Here is a 19,985-nt window from a genome sequence, read left to right as displayed (position 1 = left end):
TTTTTTAGACTATGCGTTTATAAGGATATGTAGGTATCATGAATCCCTTTGTTCACTCCACTGGGGAGGAGAGAGGGTTGCTTATGACTTCAATGTGGATTCCCCTACGAGAGAGCTGTAGTTACAGGTAAGAAACTATAACTTCTCTCGTAGGAAATCTCCATTGATAATCATATTCACTGAATAGAGTTACAAGCCCATCCTTACATAGAGCGGTGGAGAAAATAGAGGAATGAGTAAGGTAGTCATTTAAGCAAATAGATTTCTGAAAGAGCTTGTCCTACCTGAGCATCTACTCTGGCATCCGAGTCTAGGCAGTAGTGTTTCGTAACTGTGCGAACAGATCTTCACGTGGCTGCTTTGCATATATCCACTATAAGGATATTCCTAATTAATGCAATGGTACCCCCTTTACCTCTTGTGGAATGTGCTTGTGGTCTAGCCTTATTAGGTTTTTGATCGCACAAAACGATACAGGAAACGATCCAATGGGAAATGGATTATTTGGAACTGACTAACCATGTACGGACCGGACCATAGTTGATAAATAATTGGCTTGTCAATCTCTGGGAGTGAAGGGGGAAGAAAGGACAGTAGGGCAGCCCCCCGCTCAATATACTGTCAACAAAAGAGCCCTACCTAGTCCTGAAACATCAATATACTGACACTGTGGCTAAGGGTCCAATATAATTGTTGGTACCCTCGGTGTATTGCTCACCGCTGTTACACAGGTCAAGATGTTACATTCACACAAAGCAACATGTATGCACAGGTCACCCCACACAGTGTACAGAAAAAGTGTGAGAGAACAGAGAGAGTGCCTCACGGACGTAACACCCGAGGGGGTTCCCGGCTGGCAATTGCCGGTATACCCTCTTCTCATCATTGGTCACTCTCTCTGTGTGAAAAAACATACACAACCAAATGTAGCTGTGCAAAAGTGAGAATAGAAAGAAATAGACAGACAGTGTACACATATAAATACTACTGTAACCCGAGGTGTGTAGAAATAAACCTGGGACCCCCAACAAAAGAAAAACAGAGGTAAAACCGGTGAAGTTTTGCTCGCTGTCTGTATTTTATTCCGGTGCTGCAAAACTTCCCATAAAAAATGGTTAACTATGTACCATCATTATCTGCTTAGAATGGACCGACATGTTTCATTGCTCCTGTGTCAGCAATTCCATCAGGGTGAAAAATGGGGTCTCTATTCTCAGTCTTCACTTCAACAATCAAGGACCTGTGCAAACATAAAAACTAAAGCGCAGCAGTGATACAAATGTGCCTTTGGCATGGAACATGAACGACACACTCACACCATACATTGACTGAGTTCACGAGCGTTCATTACCTTGTGCTTGCCCAGTCTTCATGTACCGGCAAGCATCCAGGACTCCGTGTCACGTGATCACGTGTCTGTCACTGACTCTACCAATTTCGAGCCACCTGTATGGGAATCAGCCACATATTACTGTTTGTTTCCCCGCTTATATTAATAAAAACCTTATGGATGTGTATTTCGCTGGCGTAATACAGGAATTGTATCCCGCATTCCGCCCTGCGTGTTATGTCAAGATTCAGTCGAGTGGCTCAGGTAATGTCGTTTCCTAACCAGCACCTCCGGTTACAGTAGTATTTATATGTGTACACTGTCTGTCTATTTCTTTCTATTCTCACTTGTGCACAGCTACATTTGGTTGTGTATGTTTTTCACACAGAGAGAGTAACCAATGATGAGAAGAGGGTATACCGGCAATTGCTAGGCGGGAACCCCCTCGGGTGTTACGTCCGTGAGGCACTCTCTCTGTTCTCTCACACTTTTTCTGTACACTGTGTGGGGTGACCTGTGCATACATGTTGCTTTGTGTGAATGTAACATCTTGAGATTCTATCAATGTGAGTGGTGACTAATTTTATATGATATTGTATATTCTCTAAATTTGTGAAAACACTAGAATGTGAAGATTAGGCCTCTCTGAGGGTGGCAGAGTGAGGGCACTGTGTGTTTTTAAAAGACCCCTCACACACTATGAATCCCATAGTGTCATTCTCCCATCATTGGGGTCTTCCCGTCCCTCTATGGGGCGGGGCGTGCTTCAACCTACGAGTGACGCGGGAGCACTTAAATTAGTTGACAATAGGCTATGTGATGTGATGAGGATAGTGGTATGTGTTAGGGAGTGTAGGGACCTATTTACGTGAATGGTGGTGTAAAAAAAGGGTAAAACTTCCCTGGCTAGTCGAAAAAATTAATTTTAATGGCTTCGCAGGCTGGGAACATTAAAAAGGGGGTTAGTAAGTAGAACTACAAGTGTGGTCTACTTTGTCGACATGACATGTTTCATAGGCAGACCCCTCCTGCCTACTCATCAGGACCTCTGTTGATCCCTACAAAAAAACTCAACTCCGTGGATGTGAGCTGCTGAAGGGTATGGAATAAAGCCAGATTAGGCATGCGGTCACTAACCAGTCAACTAATCACCCTAAGACGCAGGCTCATGAGGTCATATCAACAAGCTTCAAATAGACCATATTAGGTCATTTTTCATGGAAATTTTTTCATGATAATGCCTCACTAAGGGCCAACTCAAGCCCAGAGGCTAAACCTAGCAGCTGATTTTTGCTGTTAAGTTTTAGGACCATAGGCATTTAACATTTAGTTTAGAATTGAGTTTTTTTGTAGGAATCAACAGAGGTCCTGATGAGTAGGCAGGAGGGGTCTGCCTATGAAACATGTCATGTCGACAAAGTAGACCACACTTGTAATTCTACTTACTAACCTCCTTTTTAATGTTCCCAGCCTGCGAAGCCATTAAAATTAATTTTTTCGACTAGCCAGGGAATTTGTACCCTTTTTTTACACCACCATTCACGTAAATAGGTCCCTACACTCCCTAACACATACCACTATCCTCATCACATCACATAGCCTATTGTCAACTAATTTAAGTGCTCCCGCGTCACTCGTAGGTTGAAGCACGCCCCGCCCCGTAGAGGGACGGGAAGACCCCAATGATGGGAGAATGACACTATGGGATTCATAGTGTGTGAGGGGTCTTTTAAAAACACACAGTGCCCTCACTCTGCCACCCGCAGAGAGGCCTAATCTTCACATTGTAGTGTTTTCACAAGTTTAGAGAATATACAATATCATATAAAATTAGTCACCACTCACATTGATAGAATCCCATTGTTTACAAGTCTAGTTCAGGAGGGTGATTCTATCATCTCCTCTACACTTCCCCAATTGATTTTTTTGAATGTAACATCTTGACCTGTGGAACAGCGGTGAGCGATACACCGAGGGTACCAACAATTATATTGGACCCTTAGCCACAGTGTCAGTATATTGATGTTTTAGGATTAGGTAGGGCTATTTTGTTGACAAAATAATTGGCTCGACCTGCTGATGTCAAGCGTCTTATCTAGATATAACTTCAAGTGCCTCAGGATCCCCGCACATGGGTGGGACTATTCAGTGATAATGACTTCAATGGAGATTACCCTACTGTGGAAAAGTAAATTTTGCCATGTTCTGTGTCCCTACGCCTCATCCATCATATGTTATGTGTGCATGACCAATATGCATATGTTATTCCCCATGTCCGATTAATGACGCAATTATAGTTGTGTCCACCTCTAGTATGCCAGTTTCCAGTCCTCGTGAATACTACGAATATCAGGCCTATGTAAAGTTATGTTGCCCCGTTTCCCAGTGTGCACGTTATTCCATTATAAAGTCCCCGTTTCTAGGCCTCAACAGGGCCCGGACCCTAGATTCAGCTCCTGTCTCCTGAGCCTCGCTAAGGAGCGATACAGCCCCCACCTGTATCCTCGACCTTTCACTTACTTCCTGCCTCGCAGTGCCCGGTGCAGCCTGGCTCTGCCTCTGAGTCTGCCAAAAGTATGTTATAGTTCCAGCTATCAGTTCAGTCCTCCTTCTCTGCATTCCTAAGCTACTGAACTACATCAATAGTTTCCGTCATTGTCTAGCCTTCTCGTCTCCATGTTAAGAGAAATACTGTATTTAATGGTCATTTCATATTCTTCATCACGCACTACATGTAGAATAAATGCATGGTCCAGTCTTAGAATCAAGTTAGCTTTTCCCCTCATGACTTCTAGTTTATATCAACATGTTCCCTAAACATCAGATACTAGATAGGGTTTAGGTACATGTCGCTCCGACCCTCCAGACTTTAGTCTCTGCTCCTAGCACAGAGTTCATAGCCCCCAGCTTCTCCTAGTAACACGTCATTGCCAGTTTACGCGCACCACCAGGTTAGAGGTCCCGGCTCCTTAGGTAGCCCCCTCCTATGTTTCCGCCCATTCATGACATATTCTGTTACGTTTGCATCACATGTCTATGTATACTCCCAGTTACACCTACTTTTACTCTTATCTTTCGCGACTGCTACGCGTCACGCCTTCTGCTCCACCCACTGCTACGCCTACTGCAATGTAATGCTATGTGTTTGCGCTATGTATAAATGCTCTTGTATTGTTATTAGAAGTTAGCGCGCTCATCCCAGACCCAGCCCCGGCAGCTGCCGGGCCACTCTAGCCCTGCCATTTTGTTCCTATGCAGGTTGTCCTGTCCCTGTCCTTATGCTGTAATAAACCTGCAAAACTCCTACTACCTCGAATCTTGACTCTTATTTATTGAGCTATCTGTTATGATATATGCCTAGTCAAAAATAGGGTATTATTTATTTATTTACCACATAATGGCGCCCGAATAGGGACTTGCCCTTTCCCCACGCGTCGGTGAAGCCACGCCGACCCCCTGACCCTCTGCAGCCGTGACGGAACCATACCGTGCACCGGCAGATATTTCTGCTTCAAGTATCCCTCAGGCCCCCGGAGGAGACGGAGGAGACGGTCCAGCATCCGAACGAGACGGTGGAGGAACGCGGCGAGTCCCGACCAGAGCCCAAGCCGAGAGTCCAAGGTCCGAGGTATCCGGAGGCCCACCCGTAACTGAAGTCCGAAGTTCGTCGTCATCAGTCCAGTCCGATCCGAGGCCTTCCGTTCCGTGCTGCCCGGTGAGTACCATTGCTGGGGTAGTATCTAGACAGGACCAATCTAAATTGACTCCTGGTCCGTGGGTTGGTGGTACCCAGACTCACAAACGAAGTGTTCACCTAGGTGGATACGGGTCTTGACGCGTTCCTTTATGGGACCGGTATGTTCCGTACTGTTACAGCAGTGTATCCAGTAATTCTAGTCTGTTCCGTTCTCGAGAAAATTCTTGTATTTCTGCTCTCAGTATTCCAGGTAATATTCTGTTCGAACTGTTATTTATAATGTTCTTCATGTATTTTAATGTTGTGGTATGAGTGTGACGTGATTTCGTGTTTATTGTGTATTTTATTGTGTCCAGATTACAGTTCAGTCATGCCTATATTTTCCAAGTTACGTCAGTTAAAAACTAGAAAGGGTTTATTAGAAGAAGCAGTTCCTGTTCCGCCTAGGGACAGTCCAGGTCATTTTATGTATCAGAAACATGGCATAAGCGCCATATTGTATCTAGATTTATGGGTAGAGTACACCAAACAGTTAGAAGAAAAGTATAGATGGCCCGTATCGGGTACATGGGATGCCGAATGTATCATGCGAGTAGAAGAAGCATTATGGAAAAAGAAAGCCAGACAGTCACAGAAAGATGCCATCGAGTTATGGCGTAAAGAAGCGCATAGGAGAACCGAAAAGGAAGTCAGAAAGTCAGAGTTAAGTAGAGAATCCCAAGAAAGAGCCCAAGAAAGAGAATTAATCGAGATAGGTGAACAAGTCAAAGCCGAACAGTCAGACAGACAGAGGCATGCCCTTATTAAGGGTATGTATCCTCTTCTTGCCGAGGGCTTGCCAGAAGCGACCCCAGAGGCATCCAGTAATTTCCCGCCACCATTAGTTCCGACCAAGCTACGTCACAAACAGACCGCAGCTGATATTTTTATTTCGTCCTATTTGGACGACACAGTCCCAGAATATGCAAATCCTGTTCGCACTCCGCCAGTCCCTGTAAATCAGGCACTTCCCGCTCTTCCAGACACCGGAGTACCTGCTACGGTACCCCCGGTCCAGCCAGCATTTCAACTTCCCGCTCCGCCACGAAGAATGTCCGTAGACGACTCCAGTCTAGGGGCCGCAGGAGGAGGTCCTCCTCAAACCCCGCCGCCACACAAGCGTTTAACGTTAGCCGAATTACATGCACAAGCGTCACAGCGTACGCCTAGATATCAATCTGTTGCAGAAATAAGAAAATCCCTTGCCGAATGTTGTTATGATCCAGTCCCAGGCGAGGATAATATGGTTTTATATTCATTCCGCGTAAGAAAGGTGACCGAGTATCTAGTCACCTTACCGAATATGAAAGAAGATCTAGACAGAATATATCGTTTCATCCGTACAGGGGGTGATCCAGAAAGTATTCACGAGGCCATGTCTCAAAGGAAAGCCGAGATCCAGCTCATGATATTAAAGTTTCTGATTAATTGTCTAATAAGAGAACAAGATTACCCGTCTAAAGATCCCGCCGAAATGAAAATCCTGACAAGGTGGAGTGATAATATAGCCGAGGGTAAGCACAAGACCATTAGTGCTATGGAGAGTATGTACAAGAAAATCCGCAAAGAAATAATAAAGATACACGAACAACGTAAAGCAGCACAAGTAAGCGAGAAAGAAAGTGTCTCTGATCCTGAAGAGGAAGAGAACGAGAATCCCGCCAGAATAGCGTATGTAGGAAAATCTAGATTTCCAGATCGCCATTTACGCCTAGAACACAAGTCTATTTTCCGTCATCCAGCACCAGAACAAGGTTCCTTAGAACAAGTATTTCAAGCTACCGATCACATTCTGAAATCACGAGTCGGTTATAGTGAGTTAAGTACCATGCATGAACAAGAACTAGCCCGATCAGCAGTCCGATGGATTACTGATTCTACCACTTTTCCAGACGAAATAGTGGCACAAATGTTTCTGAAATTGCCTCCAGCCGAGCAACGACTGGTGGGTATGTATATGATTCAGCACCTCATTACTCTGTATGAGGGTCAACATTCTGATCCAGGCCCGTTACATGATATCTTGAACGAGTTACTCCAGTATAGATGGAGAGGTCTAGGTACCGATTTAATTAGTGTCATTCTAGAACAGCGTCACAAATATAGAACATTCTTGAACCCGCATTTTGTTCATGTCTCACCTCCAGAAAGTAAACCGTTTTACATAGACAGACAGAATCCGTTACGAGAAGTCCACCCAGTTAGAGGAACGGGTGGCGAAATGCAACGAGTGTTTGTATACACTCCAATCACAAAGATGGAACTCCTTGAAATGAAGAAATTAATTCCCTGTCATGACAAAGATCCAGCAGGGTTCCATAGAGAATTAAAAGACATGCTCCGTATGGGAGAATACACTTACCCAGATATCATTAAAATGTTAAAGGTTCTGCTACCCGCAGGGGTGTATGAAAAGCTAAAGGAAAAAGAATGGGAGGTGGGAGAGAAAAAGATAGATTGGGCAGCTCTAGAAGCTGAAGACAAGATACGTGTACCAGGTACCGGTCTTGGAGAGAAATGTAAAGAATTACCAGAATTATTGATTCAAGTTTTACCCAGATTATTGACAACGAGAAAAGAAGACTGGGATGCAATCTCAGCCTGTAAACAGAAACAAGAAGAAGATATTAGTGATTTTTATTCTAGGTTTGAAAAATGTTTCAGTATCAACAGTGGTCTCAAGACAAGTAGTGAGTCATACCCTCACCTTTTCGTTACCAAATTAGTCGAGAATTCAAGCCCACCAATTAAAAATCGAGTTTTGAAAGTCGAAAGCACCTGGCAAGCAAATACTCCGTCCCAGATGCTCCAGATGCTCCAGTACCACCAGAATAGAATCAGGGAAGAGCAAGAACACGAGAGAAAACGTATGAAAGACACGAAAATGAAAGTACTAGTTGCACAATCTGTTCCTCAAGACAGTCAGAAGAGGGGTCCGAATCAAGCCAGTCATCCTGCAGCTCCCGTTAAAGGGAACTGCAATTATTGTAAACAGCCAGGTCATTTTATAAACGAGTGTGCAGTTCTGAAACACAACATAGCTACTGGTAAGACTAAAGAAAGACCACGTCCGCCTAGACAAGAACAAGTTTCACAGATTCCCCAGTCACAGAATGCACCACAGACAGTTACAGTACCGCAGCCTATTGCTGCAACACAGCATGTTACATCGCAGATGTACCAGTATGCACAGTCCGAGTATCCAGAGTATCAGCCATATTCATGAAACAGCCTAGAGAGGGAGGTAGGCTTGCCTCTCATCGAGATACCTGTAGATCAAGAAGGTCCCTATGTTCACAGTCAAGTATTAGGGAAAGACAGAAAGTTTTTGATTGATACAGGGGCAAGTAGGACCACAATTAGTCATGCCGAAGTTCCAGGGGCTCCGCTCTCAGGCTCAAGAAATGTTTCCCTTGGATTTTCAGGAAAACCGATCGTTAATGAGATTTCAAAACCAGTCACTCTAGAAGTAGGTCCATTGTCCCGCACTACTGATCTGTTACTTACTAAGTCCTGTCCAGAAAATCTATTAGGCATTAAAACTCTGAAAGAATTAGGTGCAGTTATTTGCTGCTCCCCAGAGGGAATACGTCTGTTCCTACGTGACTTTAAGGGTCACTATGTATTACGAGATTTTGATTCCAGACTGTCTAATGTTCCGCAGCATTTATGGGCGCAAGGTCCAACTGATGTAGGTTACATGCAAATCACACCCCATCGTGTGACTCTCAAGCCAGGTGTAGTGTTACCACGAATCAGGCAGTACAGACTGCCACCTGAGGCTGTAGCAGCCTTATCCAAAATTATAGACGAGCTCATGGCTCAAGGAGTAGTTGTAGAAACTGACTCCAATATATGTAATTCTCCGATCATTCCAGTCATGAAACGTACTGATCCAAATGCACCCCCAGTATATCGATTAGTGATTGACTTACGAGAACTTAATAAATGTATTATTCCTCAGTACCCAGTTGTCCCAGATATTTCTTCCCTGTTAACTGCTATTGATTCCGAAGCCATGTTCTTCACTGTCATAGACCTCAAGAACGCATTTTTTAGTGTTCCCATTCATCCAGACAGCCAGTTTCTTTTCGGATTTTGTTTAAATGGAAGGAGCTATATGTTTACACGCGCTCCTCAAGGTTTCACAGAAAGCCCTAGTATTTACAATCAAGCACTCAAGAGACAACTAGACAATATTCACATGCCAACTGACACTGCCCTGCTCCAGTATGTCGATGATCTACTGATCACAGCCCGCTCTGAACGTGACTGCGAGCGAGCGTCACTTACAGTTCTGTATTTCCTAGCCGAGATGGGGCACAAGGTGTCCCCTTCGAAGCTTCAATTCTGTGTCCAGCAAGTGGTCTACTTAGGACACTTACTGTCCAAGAGGGGTAGGCAGTTGACACCCGACCGTATCCAGTTGATAGCGAGTCTTCCCCAGCCCAGAACCCAGAAGGAGGTACGTGCTTTTATCGGCCTTACTTCTTATTGTAGACAATGGATTCCCCAGTATGCATTTCTAGCCAAGCCACTGATACAGTTAACGACACAGGAGGCAGCCGTATCGACTGTCCTCCCTTGGACATCTGACCATACACTTAGTTTCAACGAGTTAAAGAAAGCTTTATGCCAAGCACCAGTTCTAGCTACACCGAACTACAGTAAGCCTTTTACACTTTTCGTTACTGAACGCGAAGGTACAGCATTATCTGTTCTCACACAAGATCAAGCAGGACAATACAAGCCTTGTGCTTATTTTTCTAGCACACTAGATCCAGTCGCCCAGGCGTTGCCTGCATGCCTCAAGTCAGTTGCAGCCACAGCACTAGCTATCAGACAAAGTGATTCCATAGTTTTAGGACACTCCCTGACAGTACAAGTCCCACACTCCGTGGAAGTTCTTTTAAACCGAACACAAACACAGCACTTGACAATTGCACGTTTAACAGGTTATGAATTGACACTGTTTCAGCCACACATAGAAATCAGACGCTGCAACGTTCTGAATCCTGCTACACTGTTACCATCAGTTAGTTCAAATTCCGACACACATGATTGCGTGGAAGTAGTTAACATTACGACAAAGCCAAGACAAGACCTGACAGACATTCCGTTACCAGACCCCGACCTGACACTTTATGTGGATGGTTCATGTATGAGAACTAGTACAGGAGAACTAGTCGCCGCGTATGCAGTGACTACTGACACTGAAGTTATTAAGACACACCGTATTGACACTCTGTCCGCTCAAGCAGCAGAGCTAGTCGCTCTGACACAAGCCTGTACACACGCCAAGAACCTGAAAGTTAATGTTTACACAGATTCACGTTACGCATTCGGAGTTGTACACGACTTTGGAGTCCTCTGGCAAGAGAGAGGTTTCATGACTTCTCATGGAACCAAGATTCAGCATGGTTTCCTTATTCAAGCCCTGTTAGATGCCATACATTTACCGACATCTATCGCTATCATGAAATGCAAAGCACATACGAAAGTTACTGACATTATTTCCCAAGGTAATGATCTAGCAGATCGCACAGCCAAGCTTACAGCACAGACTCCAGACATTTCAGTTAACAAGACACACACTCCAGATCCGACTACATGTATGACAGTTAAGGACCCTACACAAGATGTCATAGATATCCAGTTACATGCTACTCCCGATGAAATCAAGAAATGGTCTGAACAAGGAGGGGTCCAGACAGATCAAGGATGGTTAACGAAGGGTAGAGCCACATGGTTTCTCCCCGACTCTATGGTTCAAGTCATTATTAATACCGCACATAGTCCAGCACATTTAGGAGAAAAAGCAATGTTAGACAGTATCCAGAACATTTGGTTCAACAAGCATTTACGAGCTGCAGCCAAGCAGAAAGTCCGTACCTGTATGATATGTTGTCAGTTTAATCCAGGTAAAAGTGTCCCGGTGGAACAAGGTGGTTTCCAGCCTCCTGACCACCCTTTTGAGGTCCTCCAGATGGATTATATTCAGATGGAGCGATGTCGAGGTTTCAAGTATGTCCTTGTAGTTGTATGCGCTTTGTCCAGGTGGACAGAAGCATATCCAGTCCCAGATTACACAGCCGCGACCACTGCCAAGCAGTTGGTTCGTGAATTCTTCCCTCGATACGGACTCCCTAGAGTCGTATATTCTGATAACGGTCAGCCATTCTCATCCGAACTCATGAAGCACGTTTCCCTGTTGTTAGGGTACCAGTGGAGGTTCCATTGTGTACGCCATCCTGAAGCAGCCGGTCTAGTCGAGAGACATAATCAGACTCTGAAAATCCGCATTGCCAAAGTTTGTAAAGAAAAAGGTGTGGACTGGCTAGTAGCTCTGCCAGTCGCTTTATTTTATATGCGCATGGTCGCACATTCCAGATCAGGTCTGTCCCCGTATGAGGTCGTTTTCGGCCGCCCCCCTAACATGTGGGGTACTCCTAGACCCCGAAGTATTACTGATGTTTCATGTAATATGCTGACAGATTACCTAGCTTCCTTGATGTCTGCCCTCAACTCATGTCGTTCACAGGTTGCCGCCGCATTTCCAGACAATACCGAGGTGGCACCGCATGAAATCGTTCCAGGTTCGCTGGTGATGATCCGAAATTTTGACAGATCAAGTCCGCTGGAACCACGTTGGAAGGAGCCACGTCAGGTCCTCTTGACCACCCGTACTGCCGTCAAGCTGGAAGGCAGGAAGGGGTGGATACATCTTTCTCATGTAAAACTTTTCAATGGATTGAAACCCGTTTCTAAAAACATTTCCAAGGATTCCCAGGATTTTAAGGACTGCCGAAACATTGTTCTAAAGGACTGTCCCGCAAAAGACATTGACACAACCCCTTCCCTGTTAGAGAAAACTCCGCAACAGGAGTATAAGCACAAGCTCCGGTCTAGTAAAATAAGTCAGTCAGTTTGATTGTATAAGTCCTCCCCTAGGTGAAACGGTTAGGCTGTTTCTGACATGTATAAAATAGACCCCCATAGTGAGAGAGTCAGTCACAATTCAATTCAATGTATCGTTTTTCTAAGTTTCATATTATTTCTCAGCATAATGATTTCTTGCACCAGCTATGCATTCTTCCTGTATTTTCCAGTTCCTCATGTAAATATGTCTGCTAGTGTTACAGTAGAGCACACGTTTAGTGATCTGCCTCCTCACGAATATTCATACCGCCTCGCTATGCGTAACAACACATTTATCCGTATGTTACATTACTCACACCAGACCAGCAATGCTACTAATTGTTGGGTGTGTGGTCGACTCCCCCCTTTCCAGACACCGAAGGGAGTTCTGCCACTTTTTCCTTATCCTTTTTCACATAATGGTTCATGTGGAGCATGGTCCACGTTAACGTCATCCTCAACAGATATGTCTTTTCTTAACAGTACATGTTTCCCAGACAAGCAAGGTCTTCCCCACAGAACAGGGTTAGATCTAGAAAATGAAGTGTATAATTTAGGTAATTATTCTTCGAATTTCATGGTCCTGAATGTTCAGTCTGATACTACTCCAGACTCACCTGCTATTTCAGTATTACCAGTCAAAGGCGAATTATGTGTCCGACATAAGGGTTCTGTACACGTAGGACATAGTGAATGTACTACTATTATCCAGTATAGTGACAGTGGGAAATCTATTTTTAAAGCTTCACGTCATTCTTATTTTGTTTGTGGTCAAACCGCATATGTTCGTCTGCCCCTCGATTGGGAGGGAACCTGTTACATTGCCTTCCTACTGCCACCTGTTTTTCTAGCCCCACCTGACTACCATAGGAATTCCTTCCTAGTACATACTAGACACAAGAGAAACCTCCCGATTGTCGATTATACTGAAACTGCCGCAGAGCAATTCATTGATATAGATAAAGGTGTGTTCCCTTATTTAGGCACAGTTGTAAATAGTAAGCTAATCCGTAGGTTAACAAGAACCCTTGAAGCAGTAGTAGATGAGACTGCCTCCGCTCTAGGTAATTTAACTGAAGAGCAATCCTTTATGAGAATTGTCGTTTTACAGAATCGTCTCGTCCTTGACGTCATACTGGCCGATAGGGGCGGGGCCTGTAGAGTCCTCGGATCTAGTTGTTGCATTTTCATTCCAAATAACGCGCCGTCTGTTTATTCAGCTATAACCAGACTTCATAAAATTGCCCATCTGTTACACCAAGATCCAGGCACCTGGACATGGTCCGGTTGGTTCTGGAATATGATTTCCGCATGGGGATGGAAAGTCCTGTCCTTTCTAGGTATAGCAGTAGCGATCATATTCAGCTGCTGTCTCTGTATACAATGTGGCCCTGCGATTTGCGGCATTTGTGCTACCTCTTGTACTCCTAGTCCCAAGCCCCGTTCTAAATCTCGTTCCAAGACAATTCGAGATGAACAAATGGTACTGTATGAAATGATAGACGGTATCATGAAAATTGATGTTTCCTGATGGAAACGTAGTGACAAGGAGGGAATGTGGAAAAGTAAATTTTGCCATGTTCTGTGTCCCTACGCCTCATCCATCATATGTTATGTGTGCATGACCAATATGCATATGTTATTCCCCATGTCCGATTAATGACGCAATTATAGTTGTGTCCACCTCTAGTATGCCAGTTTCCAGTCCTCGTGAATACTACGAATATCAGGCCTATGTAAAGTTATGTTGCCACGTTTCCCAGTGTGCACGTTATTCCATTATAAAGTCCCCGTTTCTAGGCCTCAACAGGGCCCGGACCCTAGATTCAGCTCCTGTCTCCTGAGCCTCGCTAAGGAGCGATACAGCCCCCACCTGTATCCTCGACCTTTCACTTACTTCCTGCCTCGCAGTGCCCGGTGCAGCCTGGCTCTGCCTCTGAGTCTGCCAAAAGTATGTTATAGTTCCAGCTATCAGTTCAGTCCTCCTTCTCTGCATTCCTAAGCTACTGAACTACATCAATAGTTTCCGTCATTGTCTAGCCTTCTCGTCTCCATGTTAAGAGAAATACTGTATTTAATGGTCATTTCATATTCTTCATCACGCACTACATGTAGAATAAATGCATGGTCCAGTCTTAGAATCAAGTTAGCTTTTCCCCTCATGACTTCTAGTTTATATCAACATGTTCCCTAAACATCAGATACTAGATAGGGTTTAGGTACATGTCGCTCCGACCCTCCAGACTTTAGTCTCTGCTCCTAGCACAGAGTTCATAGCCCCCAGCTTCTCCTAGTAACACGTCATTGCCAGTTTACGCGCACCACCAGGTTAGAGGTCCCGGCTCCTTAGGTAGCCCCCTCCTATGTTTCCGCCCATTCATGACATATTCTGTTACGTTTGCATCACATGTCTATGTATACTCCCAGTTACACCTACTTTTACTCTTATCTTTCGCGACTGCTACGCGTCACGCCTTCTGCTCCACCCACTGCTACGCCTACTGCAATGTAATGCTATGTGTTTGCGCTATGTATAAATGCTCTTGTATTGTTATTAGAAGTTAGCGCGCTCATCCCAGACCCAGCCCCGGCAGCTGCCGGGCCACTCTAGCCCTGCCATTTTGTTCCTATGCAGGTTGTCCTGTCCCTGTCCTTATGCTGTAATAAACCTGCAAAACTCCTACTACCTCGAATCTTGACTCTTATTTATTGAGCTATCTGTTATGATATATGCCTAGTCAAAAATAGGGTATTATTTATTTATTTACCACACTACGAGAGAACTGTAGTTACAGGGAAGAACCGGAACCTAAGAATACAACCTCAGTGGGTTTCTTTGTAGACCCTCACATGCTCTATTAGTGTCATGTTCATCATTGGGTCTCATCCTGGTGCCTATATGGAAGGATGGGTTCAAATGATTTTTAGGGAGCACTTGTGATATTTATTCAACTGGGTCTGATGATAAGAATGAAGATATCTAAAGGACACCCCGGCATCCCTTCAATATTGGGTGCTTTGGTATGGTTAGAACAGTACATGTGTATTCAAGTGTCCTAAATCCAGATGTCCATCAACATGTTAAAGCCCTCATGGTATTGCCTTCTCAGCTTCAGTGACTATTTCTCAGAATGATTGCGTAAACTGTTTCAAAATGTCCCATTCATTTAGTTCCTAGCTTTTTGCTCATTTCATACTTGTTTTAATAAGTCTAGTTATACCACCCATGAGGGTGTACCATGTATAGTAGTATAGATGTACATAAATATGTTTTGCCTGCTGTTGCAGTTGTGTAGAAGTGGCACTGTCCTAAGAGGAAGACACATTGTCAGAATTCTTTGCTTGTCTTGGGGTGTTGTGTGAAGACAGACCGCTTCCAACTAGTTTGTCTTGTGAGCAATCCAAAATGGACACTTTGCTCACAATAGTGTTTATTGTCTGTGGATTGATTGCCTTTATGGCCACCTATGCCTGTGGTGCATGTCCTGATAGTAATTGGAGGTCGTCTATTATATGAAATACGTATTGTTTGAGGCTCCTGTATAAGTACACTGTCTGATTTAATACACCAACTACTTACCTAACCTATATGGCTCCTGGCTTAGGAAAAAGTGTATACCCAACCAATAGGGGCCAGGTGCGCACATCATTACTATGGGGACCCAGTTTGACATTTGATGTCTGTGTGTGGTAAATGACCATCAAACTAATTTTTGTGTTTTTGGTAGGTTAAAAGAACCTCCAACTCATGATCTGCTTGGTATGGCAGGAAAGATGCAGCTTCAAATGTGTGTAAATGCACAGAATCGCCATTTATAGTGTTGAACTCCACTCATGAGAAAAACTTTTCAAAGGCATATGCAGTATGTAGAGGTACAACAAAGATTATTGCACCCCATGCATCATAGACTCTTCTCTCTTTGAAATGTTAAGAAACTGCTGCCCTATAATGTACTCCTCTCACAAAAGGAGCTGCCATTTTCAGTGAAAATATCCAATAAACATGAGATCCAAAAAGCAGATACCACGGAATGTGAAATAACCTTTTAAGAGTCAATTCTGACAAACCTACAGAAAACTGAGGTTTCCTATTTACCTTGAGGGTAGATACCAGTATTACAAAGGACGTATCCGTATGTATGTACTAAATGTTTTCTGTGTGTGCAATCAAAACTACTAGATCATTTAAATAATCTGAGCATGGGTTAATTGGGCAGCAATACCGGTGGGAGACCCTAGAGGCAAGGGGGTCAGTTTTCTAAACCTGTAGTGTAACAATATGAATTAGAAATCCAGTTGGACTTTGAACCATACATAACCAACCTAGCAGTACTCAACAGAAAGTGTATTCTGGTCACAACCAATCCCAATGGATGAGTTCAGGGACCAAGTGAATCTCCAAATCAAATTTTGTAAATGAATAACACACTCAAAATAGCATAGCACTAGGGAACAGGGAATGAACTTTAAAATGTTCATTCCTAAAACCTAAGTGTAGTACGTAAAATATAAACAATAACATCACAGAATGAGAAAATAAATGGAGCACTGCATGACATAGCCAAAGAAAACAATATGAACATTTTTTAGATGGTTAGCAAGTCCTAAGCATCCTAACCTTTATCACTATGTGTAAGGGCAATGCTAAATGTTAGCAGCAAGAACATTGCAAACCTTTAAGTCGTATGATGGATCATACAGCGTACCTTCTCTCGACAAAAGTAGCTGTTTAGCTATTCTCTGTCATAGCTCTATCCTGGAAATGATAAACAGTGCAAGGCTCAAGGTCACTTCTCTGTTCTGCTCCCAGACCAACCCCTGACTGAGGCTGGATGTTGCTGCAAACTGGTTTACCTCTGGCTTGATAGTTCTAGTGTAAAACCTGTCTAATTAGCAGTAATATGCCAGGCTTTTTATAGTATTCGATCGAAGATTTTATCTTATATTTATAAAATAAAATAATACTTGGAGACATTACAGTATCAACAAGACTAAACAAATATAGTGATGAATGTATCATCTCAATTTACATAAAATGCTCCTATAATTAAAACAATAACATATGTAATCTTCTACTTTGAGTGTCAGTGATGTTTGGGCACTACCACCAAAAATACAAACATGTCAGCCTAGACAGGAGGCAGACCTGATACACTTCTGCACATATCTAAAAATTCCCGATTTCTGATAAAAACAGATAAAAGAATATGCAAGCCGGCGCATATAAAATGTCCTACTTTCAAATACCATAAATCTTGTGTGGGAAGCTGACTCTGTATGTAGTATACCAACATGAGGTACAGTGTGCACAGAGTCCAGTGAAACCCCAATGGTAGGCAGAGGTTAAAGTAGATAGTACCTTACTCTCTATGTGTGGTAGTGTGGGCGAGCAGTGAGGCTTTATCAGAGGGTAGTGTTAAGCATTTGTTGTACACAAGAAATGATGTCACATGCTCAAAGACTGAACTCAGACCAATTTGTTTGTATACAAAATATTAATTAGTTATTTTATACTTGAACCAAGCCAAGCATGGTGCATGTTAGTGAAATAATACTTTGCAAAATCCTATGCAGTGATTTACCGTTGAATGCAGGGTTCAAATGCAGTTGGTTGAATTACAGGTAAGTCAACAGTTCGAAATTACTTTTCAGTTGCTTTACAGATTACTATGCATGTTACTTTTTAAGTTACTTTTTAGATTACCTTTGCTACTCAGTCTAATATGCCTAGATATCTGAGACATTTCTTAGACAAAAGGTAAGAAATTCACTTTTAGTACATTTGTAGTTTTTCAATGTTTCATACAAACCAACTCCACACTTAGAAGAATTTTCACTGAAAAACAGTCAATGCAATCCTATGGAAGGAGATTAAGTAAGCGGTTTGAACATTAGTACTTATTTGTGGTAGTTGGTATTCTGGGGTTAGGGCCATGGTTCACCCAGGGTCCAGGATGCACTCTCAGAAAACCCTCAGTTGCACTAGGGTGGCTGGGTGCAGAGTGCTGAGGCTCAATGTTTTCCAAAGTGATAGGGGGCCTCCGGTTTGTGGCTGCTTACGAGCGGGCCACAAGGTTGTGGGAGCAACGCTCCTGTTGTTAGGCTCAGGGCAAAGTGGTATCCGAGTTAGCACCCAATGTGTACCTGCAGCGGCACAGGGACGACTGGGTGCAGGGTGCTGTTTTTGCTGTTGGTGCCCTGTTGTTTTCAATGGAAGTTGCCGGTTTTGGATTTTGGCTGCTGGCTCGGTCCAGGAAGACGTCCTGGAGGAACCAACAGCTGAGCAGGTAGGTTGGAGGGCTGGGGGATGTAGGTGCACCTCGGGTTTCTCTTCTCAAGGGGGCAGGGCGGATGGATGCAGGGGTGTCTTTTGAGACCTTACTGAGCCACTCGCTGTTGGGAGGGGTCTTCGTGTAGAGGGTGCAGGCAACGTCGGGGAGTCCTGGAGGTGTCAACCCACGGTGGACTCGAACTCTGGAGTGCTGGGGGACCTTGCTGGGACTGGTAGGCCACAACGAGATTAGGGCCGTAGGCCTCTGGTGCAGTGGTGATCCCAGGGTCGGTTTTCTTTGTCCTCAACAGGCTCAGAGTCTATCTTGGGAGTTTCTTTTGAACAGAGCTGCTGTTCACATAAAATCCAGTGTTTGTTGAAGGCAGTTAGTTCTGGAGGTTCTGGAAGTTGCTGGCTGCAGGACAAGGCGACCTCTGGAGCAGGATCTCTGGAAACTGCAGACAGGACTGTAGAGCTGGTGCTAAGTCAGTTCTTCTTTGCAGTCTCTTCTGCTGGGTGTCTTCTTTCGTCCTTCTTCATAGGTTGCGGGAACCTGTCTTCCTGGTTCAGGGCTGCCCCCTAAATACTGTATTCAGGGGGCATTTTAGGGGTCTCCGGGTTACTAGCCAATGGGCTACTGACCTTAGAGTGACTACACCCTTGGTGTGGTCACCCCACATGGGGGAGTGGGCACAATCCCTAATACTGATTGGAGAGTGCCTGCCAACTGCAAGATGGCGGGCAGTGAAGAGTAGGCTTCACCTCGCCTCCCCCACCTGAGGGGTGGGGTTGACAGAGGTGGGCACACCTTCTGGGCTGTGCTAATTTTTCCCACCTGTCTTCCTGTCGAAAAGGAGATGCTCCTAATAGCAGGAGAGGCTGTGGGTCACGTTACAAAGGCAGCAAGGCCTTTGGAGCTCCCCTGCCACAGATGGCTCTTCCTGGCCTCGGTAGGTGTGACTACCTCTGCCCAGGAAAGGCTTTGTTTCTGGGCTCATGAAGTGAAGGCTCCCACCCCAAGGGTCCAGCAACATGTCTTGTGGTGGCAGGCTGGTGTACCAGTCAGGGAACCCACCAGAGGCTGGTCGCTTTTCAGGGGGCATGTCTAAAAATACCTCTGAGTGCACTTTTCATTAAATCCCGGGCTGGCATCAGTGTGGGTTTAATGTGTTGAGAAGTACCAAACTACCCAGTTTTCAGTAAAGCCATTATGGTGCTGAGGAGTTCGTAATGACACACTGTCAGCACCATATACTCTTAATGGCATTACTGCACTTACAATGTCTAAGAATTGGTCTAGACACTGTAGGGGTACAGGGCTCATTCACCTGTACCTTATCCACTGGTATAGTACACCAAGCTAGAAGGGTGGCTGACCTATGCCAGGGCAGTGGGTTGTAGGCATGGCACACAGGGATGTGTGCCATGTTGACTCTTTACTTTGGCGTGCACCAAAACACACAGCCTGCAATGACAGTGTATGTGTGTGTGTGTGTAAACGTACAAGGCTTCTAAGGGTGACACAATAAGTGCTGAACCCTTAGAGGCCTTCCCTGGCCACAGTGCCCTTGGTACCTATGGTACGTTTTACAAGGGACTGACATGTGGCCAGAGAGGTGCCAATATGGGGTACAAGTTACCGTTTTGGGAAAGAACACAGGCCCTGGGAATCTGATAGGCAGGGAACCTGGGCACATCAAGTCAAAGTGCATCCGTAGTCTGGCAAAAAG

At 44.4% G+C, this 19,985-nt stretch overlaps 1 protein-coding gene across 7 annotated transcripts in view; it reads left to right on the top strand.

Annotated features, from left to right (window-relative positions):
- The window catches only part of ZCWPW2 (zinc finger CW-type and PWWP domain containing 2), a 918,117-nt gene that overhangs the window by 192,892 nt on the left and 705,240 nt on the right, over positions 1-19,985 (top strand). The gene's annotated exons all lie outside the window — the stretch shown is intronic.

This window comes from Lissotriton helveticus, chromosome 10 (genome assembly GCF_964261635.1).
Source record: "Lissotriton helveticus chromosome 10, aLisHel1.1, whole genome shotgun sequence".
NCBI classification, from domain to species: Eukaryota; Metazoa; Chordata; class Amphibia; order Caudata; family Salamandridae; genus Lissotriton; species Lissotriton helveticus.
This window is presented reverse-complemented; position numbering and strand designations above follow the sequence as displayed.